Source organism: Trachymyrmex cornetzi, unplaced genomic scaffold (genome assembly GCF_001594075.2).
Source record: "Trachymyrmex cornetzi isolate Tcor2-1 unplaced genomic scaffold, Tcor1.1 scaffold2108, whole genome shotgun sequence".
NCBI classification, from domain to species: Eukaryota; Metazoa; Arthropoda; class Insecta; order Hymenoptera; family Formicidae; genus Trachymyrmex; species Trachymyrmex cornetzi.
The window spans coordinates 1-9024 of NW_017296750.1; the positions used below are offsets into that span (position 1 = coordinate 1).

At 37.9% G+C, this 9024-nt stretch overlaps 1 pseudogene; it reads left to right on the plus strand.

Annotated features, from left to right (window-relative positions):
• Window positions 1-460: 460 nt before the first annotated feature.
• On the plus strand, window positions 461-1391 carry LOC108760017 (putative uncharacterized protein FLJ37770; annotated as a pseudogene).
• The last annotated feature ends 7633 nt before the right edge of the window (window positions 1392-9024 follow it).

The following is a 9024-nucleotide window of genomic DNA, read 5'->3' on the forward strand; positions in this document are numbered from 1 at the left end:
ATTACAGATAAATACAAAATTATAAAAAGTTTTTGTAAAAGACTTTCGATACCGTCAACCATGACCTACATTTAGTCAAACTCAAGTTACGCAGTCTATCCCATTCGGTCCTCTCACTGATCTGCTCGTTCCTTACAAATCGCACGCAGCACAAGTCCTCATATATAATCCTTTTCCTCTTTTCTCCTCTCCTCGTGCCATTCTCTCTGGTATATAGCCTACATTTAGTCAAACTCAAGTTACGCAGTCTATCCCATTCGGTTCTCTCACTGATCTGCTCGTTCCTTACAAATCGCACGCAGCAAGTCCTCATATATAATCCTTTTCCTCTTTTCTCCTCTCCTCGTGCCATTCTCTCTGGTATATCTCAGGATACCATTCTCGGACCTTTACTTTTTAATATTTTTATCTCTGATATGTCTAATGTTTCTCTGTCCTCCGAGCTCTTCATGTACGCAGACGACGTACGAGGGCAAGTCAATAAGTTTTTAGAAAATCTGTCAGAGGGCACTTACAGTGTCATGTCACATTATTTTTGATAAGTAACATCTTTCAGCTGATTACTGTCAAATTTTGAGTGGAATTCATCGCGTGGTTTCATTTCTGTAGACGATTAAAGCGAATAACTTTTGTATTTTTTGCAAAATGGAAAAAAACGAGTTTCGTGCAGTGATCAAACATCTACTTGTGAAAGATTTAACGCCGAAAGAAATCAAAGCCGAGTTGGATAATGTTCATAGCACATCTGCACCTGCGTTTGCGACTGTATACAATTGTGTGAATACATTTAGACGTGGTCGTACATCCACATGTGATGCACCTCGTTCGGGACGTCCAATTGAGACTGCTACGCCAGAAATCATCGATAAAGTCCACGATATTGTTTTAACTGATCGACGAGTGAAAGTGCGCGAGCTTGTTGAGGCCACAGGCATATCACATGGTACAGTGATTTTAATTTTGTACGAACAATTGGGTATGAAAAAGCTATCGGCAAGATGGGTGCCGTGTTTGCTCACTGTGGACCATAAGCGAGACCGTGTGATGATTTCAAAACAATGGCCAAATTCAACGAATTCAGTTACGAATTGCTTCCCCATCTAGCATATTCGCCAGATTTAGCCTCCTACGACTATTTCCTGTTTCCAAACCTGAAGAAATGATTCGGAGGAAAGAGATTCATCAGCAAAGAGCAGCTCATCGCCGAAACAGAGGCTTATTTTGAAGGGATGGACAAATCATATTATTCGGCTTGAAAAAGTTGGAGAATCGTTAAATTAACTGTAGCGAGCTGAAAGGAGACTATGTTGAGAAATAAAAATGAATCGGTCAAAAAAAATGTGTTTTACTATGTTTTTCTAAAAACTTATTGACTTGCCTTCGTAATTCTTCTCAAATCTTTTCACTCATTCGATGCTTTAGCAACCTATTCTGCTTTAAATAAAGACCTAAAATCTCTTGCCGAATGGTCTACTAATAATTCGTTGATCTAAATCCCTCTAAATCATCGTTGCTAATTGTCAATTCATCAACATTATTATCCCAAATTCAATCCTTCGACATTTTTCTTAACTCTGTTCCAATTCCTCGCTCCTTCTCTATTAAGATTCTTGGTGTTCAGGTTGACTCTTCATGAACATTCGAGTCACAGTCGGCCGTCAAGTGTCGGGCTGTTTATGGCTGTCTACGTCTTCTTCATCCTCTTCACCACATTCTTTCCTGCTTTCAAAAACTTCTCACTTCTCAATTACTCGTTATTTCGTTATATGATTACGCCGATCTCGTCTGTGTTCAGGCTCTTAATCAACAACTTCTTAATGGTGTACAGCGTATCCAAAATTCTTGCCTCCGCTTCTCCTATTGCGTCCGTAAATACAACCATGTACCTGTGTATTACCAGAAATCTAGCTGGCTTAGGATGTGGCAATGTTTTACTCTCCACCTGTCTCGTTTTTCTTCCTTGCTTCTCTATATCTGCGACTCTTCCTTCAGTTGAACTCCGAGCTTCATTTCACTTTTAATTCCCTTGTCATCTCAGGTACCAAGATTACTTATTCTTCCCCATTCATCGTTCCACTAAGTTTCGTGCCACTTTCTCCTACACCTTAGTCAAATATTTTAATTCTTTTCCTGTATCAATAAAAACCTCTCCCTCTTTGTCCTCCTTCCGTTCTGCTGCCTCGCGTTTCATCGCGTCATTCACAGTATTTAACCCTTATCTTGTAAGCTACAATTAGTTGCCTCATGCACAAACATGAGTTACTAGAATCCGTACGTTTTTTCATCTATTCAGAATGATTCAAAAAATCTTTTAAAATTCACCAACATATTTTCAACTTTCTAGAATAAATATTGGAACTTCATTTTAGGAAATAATATAATGTAGATCGGTCGTTAATGATCCATATTTGTAGGGTAAGAGCATGGTGGAAGGGATAACGTGGTGTGCTCAGTTTGCAAATACTTTTCTTTAAATCTCCGACGTCTCTTCCATGGCGGAAAAATTTCTGTACCAAAGTACGCCAAAAACTATTCCTAATACTCGGTTTGGAACACGGAAGTAGTTTGGCGTAGAATTCTACTCCTATACCAGAGTAAGTCGATTCATGCCTTTGTACGCCAGACAACGCTAAACAATGCCAAACTACGGTAAACTACGCTAGAAAATACGTCTAATTATGCCCGAAAGTACGCTTAATTAGGCTAAAAACTACACCTAAGTACGCGAATGAACCACGGAAATAGTTTGGCGTAGAATTCTACTCCTATGCCGAAGATTTACGTCTTCCTACGTGAAACTATATCCTAAGCACAGTTTCGAGTATATTAACATTGTACCGTTTAAAGTACTAGAACATCCCCTGCGCGCGCTACGCATGCTCTTTCACATGCTCTTCCTGCTTCCCCTTTTTTCTGCAACGTATAAACTAGATATTTAAATTTTTCTCCTCTAACCCTTTTCCTTTCCATCTCCAATCCACCTTATTACTCCTTCCCCTTCCCTTCCTAAATCTCACTATTTTTGTTTTTCCCTATTCAGTTCTAATCTCTTCTTATCCACATAGCCCTCTAATCTCTCTATCATGCTCCTTATGCTCCCCTCCTCCTCCGCTAGTAACATTATGTCATCCGCGTATGCCAACCCATATACTTTCCTACCTCCCAAATTCCTACCCCCCATATTCCTATCCACCCCCCCCCCCCATTTTACCTTTTCCATCTCCTTCTCCAAGTCCGCCGTCATTACATTGAATAACAACGGACTCAGCGGACCCCTGTCTTACCCCCCTCACCGTCCAAAAACTTTCTCCTAATTCCCCCACCCCTGTTCTCACTCTACTCTTTGTTTCTTTTAATAGCTCACCCACCCTTTCTACCAGCCTTTTCCTTACCCCCCTCTGCCTTAGTGCCTCTATTAATACTCCCCTATCCACCGAATCAAATGCCGCTTTCAAATCCACAAATAAAGCTATCAGTTTTCCCTCTTTTTTCTTTACCTGTCTATTCATTAGAAAATTCAACACATATATATTATTCAACATTCCCAAACCCTTTCTGAAACCCGTCTAATTCGATGGAATCAATCCCTTTCCCTCCACCTCCTCCCTCAATCTTTCCGACAACGCCGTCGTATATACCTTATATAATGACGGCATTATCGACACCCCTATAGTCCCCTACCTCTTCTCCCTGGCTTTTTTTCCTAACCGGTACTACCACTCCCTCCTTCCATTCCTCTGGCCTCCCCCTCTCTTTCCAAACCTCATTACACACTCTCCATACCCATTCCTCCATCCCCTCCCCCCCCCCATATTTCCATACCTTAATCAGAATCCCGTCTACTCCCATTGCCTTTCCATCCTTCAAGTTCCTGGTCACCTTCCTTATCTCCTCCCTACTTAGCTCCCTCTCCTCTGTCTCTCCCTTCCCCTTTCTCCCCTTACCACTCTCCCTTCGACCCCCCCCCCAACAAATCCTTGAAATATTCCTCCCACTCCCTCATCCCTATCTCCTTATTTATCCCCTTCTATCTCTTCCTTTCCTTGTTTACTATTTCCCACACTTGCCTCTCACTCTTCGCTCCCTTCACTTTCCTTTCCCATCTCTCATTCTCCTTTTTTTTCTTTGCCTTACACATCTCCTTATATTCCCTTTTTCTTTCCTGCATTCCTCCCCCCATTACCTTTCCTCCACTCCCTTAATACCATTCTCACTCCCTCTTTTTCTCTATATTCCCTATATCACCGTCCCATTCTCTTCTTTTCCTTATCCCTCTTCTTTTCTATATTTCCCAAAACTCCCTTATTCTTCCTTCCGTTTCCTTTATACTCTTGTTCCCCTTTCCCTCTCTCCATACTACCTCCCCCAACATTTCCCTAAATACCACCCTACCTTCCTCATCCCTCCCTCCCCTTTTCCTTTTCCCTTCCTCCCCTCCATATCACAACCAAAGGATAATGATCCGATTCTAATGTATCCCCTATCTTCATATACTCTATCTCCTCTCTTGCTCCCTCATCCACTAACACATAATCAATCACCCCCTTCTCCCTGTATATGTCCAATTACCATCTTCGTCCCCTTTTATATTCCCATTCAGTATTGACCAACCCCTCTCTCATATAAATTCGACCAATTTACTCCCATCCTTGTTTTTTCTACTATCCATACCCTTCTTTCCTCTTCCTCCTCCCCTTCAATCTCCTTCCTTAGCCTTCCCCCTCCCTCCCCGTTCTCGAAATCCCCCCCTATCACCGTTTTTACTGGATGTTATGCCGAGTTATGGCCAAAATACGCTAAAATAGGTTCCCCCTCCCCTCTCTCAAAATGCTCCAGCCCGAAGAACCCGAAAACTGAGAAATAAGCTCTCCACAATGTCCCGAACCATCCTAAAAAGGTCCCATAAATCTCTCATTTTTTGCGAGATAAAATATTAATTTGACTGGACTAATAGCAAAAATGCAAGATTTGAAAAAGTTTATTTTTTAATACGAAAACTAAATATTTCGGATTTCTAATATTTTTTTTATTGGTTCAGCCATTTAGAATTTTCAAATTTTGAGTCCGAATTCGAAATCAATGACCCTCTCTCTCTTACCCCTAACCTTACCCTTTACATCTTCCCTATCCCCTCCACTATTATTCCCCTTGTCCCTTCTTCTTCTCCGTTTCATCTTCCTTATTCCTTTCTGCCTTCTTCCCCATATCACTTTCCTCTCCCATCCCTTAATTCCTCTCTATCTTCATCCCATTTCCACCATTCTCCTTCTATCCACACCCCCCTTGTCCCATCCTTACTCTCCCTCTCTCTTTCATTATCACCTTTTTCAAATTTTGAACCCGGATTCGAAATCAACGACCCCGAAATCCCCCTTATACGAAATTTCATCGAAATCGGAAAACCTTTAAGAATTCCGTCCGCCATATTAGTTCAGCAATTTTGAATTTCGAAATTTGATCATGATTTCGGAACGAGCGATCCCTAAAACCCTCGGATACGAAGCCACATCGAAATCGGAGTACTCCAACACCCCTTTGAAAAAATGTTTCAAAAAAAAAAATTGAGTACCGTCTTCAAAAAATTATGGTGAACATTCCCTGATGAATGAAATATGTCGTATTCAGATTTTTTAAAGGTGTGAAGCAGTGTTTAAAAAACCTTTTTTTTAATTCAAATTTTTCGTAAAAAGGGGGTAAAGAAATACGACGAAAAGAAGAAGGAGAGTGTGCTTCTCTATCGTTTCGTACAACTTTTTTTTTTGTTAAATATATTTTACCACACACACACACACACACACACTTACACTATCTATACGAAAGTACATGAGTGCAAACGATTAAAAATGAACTGTGAGAGTCTATATAAAGATTTTTATCATCAGGCCAACATCATCTGGAAAAATAAATATCTGCTAGAAATGTAAACGCTGATGTAAGGAATGTTCTTGACCAAGATAATATACTGCAGTAGAAGTAAATGTTTTAATTGCGATATTCATTGTACGTATAGTAATTCTTCTCGCGCGCGCGCAGGAAACTTATCGATTTTAACTTTACTAAAGTTATCGTTCAGAATAGTTTTTAAAGGGTTTAATTTAATACTGAAGGTATTCATAAGCGATAAATCTTTAATCCCCAAGAATAGTACTCTCATCAAAATGTAATACCTTACGCGCATTCGTGCGTAAAAGCTTTCGTATAAGAGTTTAAAATATCAACGTAACTCAGCCACAGGTTTATCAAGGCATCGATTTTACATCGCTCAACGTAAAAGCGTCTGTCAGCTTTTGTTACTGTGCTGTCACTATGGTGACATCACTCAAAAAGATCCCTCCTATTCTCTCGAAAGGGCGTGCCGTTCGGTAAAATCGGAAAATGGGAGTATATCTTAGCGACCCTTTCCAGTATCCCATTCTGTTTAAAATTACTGCTTTGGCCTTGTCGCCAGTAGAAGTGACATTTTAACGACTTCCACCACTCGACCCTCGAGTGTAGCATAATAACATCGAAGGCTTCGTAAGGATGCGTCTCGGGTATAGAGATACGCATACATTAATATATACCTATATGCACGGCGAGTATTCACGAGCACAAAATTGGCTGAATAGAGGATGCCTCGTATGAGAGAATGTTTACTAAACGGTTTTATGGTCAACGGAGATACCATGTACCCATAAGAACACGAGTACTTCCTTCTACCAAGAAGAAATGACTTTGCGATATTTCCTTCGAACCTTTGATTTGACAAATAATGGGACAACAGACATGGGTGTAGCGATAAATAATGTGAAGACACGCTTGCATTATGTTTTACGAAAGAATTTCAGGTAAGAAACTACTCATGGAACTATTCAATTTCGTTGCGCTTATCTCACATTTCATCTGCAGCGAAAGCATTACTCGCTCTGCATTGCGAATGAGGTCAGTAGTAAAATTATTTGACGCAAAAGTACGCGTCACGCAAGACGAATAGTGCGCAGAAGGAAATTAGGCTTTCACGTTAATGAAATATCGTTGTTTAATAAACGATAACACTTAGCGAGTCGGGATGTGCGCATAATCAGTAGAGGATTTACGGTTTTACGGCGGAAAATGATTGGATGAGATTGGCAGCAACCCTCGTTCGGAAATATAAGGATTTTCTGGGGGCGCTTAATCTGTTAGCAGATAAACGAAAGAAAATTAAAAACTTTTTGCTTTCTTTTTTAGATTAAGAGATGTTCTTAAAATATCTGCTCTACGTTTCAGGAAAGGCATCGATATTCCTTATCACATTTTGGAATCACGAACAATACTACAGGTTGATTTATAAGTAAATTCCATTTCCTTTCATTAAATTTTTAGTGATGATATATAGTGGATGATACGTTTGGAATCTATTTTTGTAATTTTCTTGTTGTGGAATATGGATTTTGTCCTATCCACAATTTTAAAACATCGTCGCTGAGGTCAACACAACGATTTGTTCCTATATATTTATAATTCATTCTTCAAAACTATATCTCTGAAACAAGCCACTTTCGCAATTTGTTGTTAATTTGTTATGACATTCTCGCCATATATACTAACACACTATAAATTTATTGAACAATGAATTGAGTATCTGTGTTGTGTGTTGTGTGTGTGTGTTGTGTGTGTTTTGTTTCATTATTTTTTTATTCGTATTCCAAAAATTATTACGTAACACACATATATGTATATATACTCTGAAATTTTTCGTTTTAAGGATTTGCTCTCATAATTTTTTAAGACAATGTATCCAATTATAGTACTAATTTACAACAAGAGTTTATTATTAGATAAATGTAAAAATTATTAGGTAAAATTAAATTAATAACTTGGGGTTCTTTGAAAAGATAAATTGTCACTTGTAGCTGAAATTATTTACACATAAATCAATCAAATAAATATAAAGAGCGGAGTTTATATTATTCCAGTATTAGTCTCACAACGATTCAATGTTTTGAATTATCTGATATAGGAAAATTATTTACTATATTACGTTATTTACTATATTACACAATCAATATTAGAAATTTAAATGCCTACTACGGTCGAAGCTGGATCTTCGTTGCTTTAAATAATTCAATCTTGAATTACTAATATATGCTATATATATGTACTTGCATATATACTCTATATTGTAGTCTTTCAAATTGCGCGCCGAATTGTTTTTCCGGACTAAATAAACGCAATTAAATCTACTCTAGTAATCGCGAATTAAATTGACAAGCAATTTAATAATTTGATGCTACTCAAACATCATATATTATAAAGATGTTAGTATATTAAAACTGTTAATAAATTTATTGCGAAAAATATTACCTCGGCTGTATATATTAGTAATTCAAGATTGAATTATTTTAAAGCAACGAAGATCCAGCTTCGACCGTAACAGGCATTTAAATTTCTAGTATTGATTGTGTTTCTCACATATACAGTCTAAAAATAAAAATATTGTTTACTATATTACGTTACGACGTAAAATGACTTTTTTTTATTCAAAGAAACGCATTACTAAATATTTTTATCTTCTCAGTTGTCTTAAAGAATCCACATAAGGTCTTCTGAGAAATATGCAGATTGCTATTATTGGAAAGTTATTTGAGGAATTATTGATATTTTATATACTATATAATACAAATGTAACGCTGTATAAAACTACGTCGATGTAGCGATCTATTTGATTACATCATATATTTTGTTACAGTTTCAAATAACTTCATATTCTTTAGTTAAATTTATTTTAATTAATATAGGAATTTTAAATATATTGTTGCTTAAGAAATTAATCCTACACTGGTCTTCTTCGGTTCAACGTTTGGTTAATGTCTTCATGACCCTTGATGTCGTTGCACTTTATGCTTAATGCAATGGAATTAGAAACGCAGTGATGCAAGACGACATTATAAAGAAAGTGATATCACGCCACAATCTCTAACTTCTTGTTCTTGAAAGAGAGGAAAACTGGAACAGGGTCTCATTTGTGAAAATGAGCGCGTGGGCGTTAGAGAATTGCGAGAG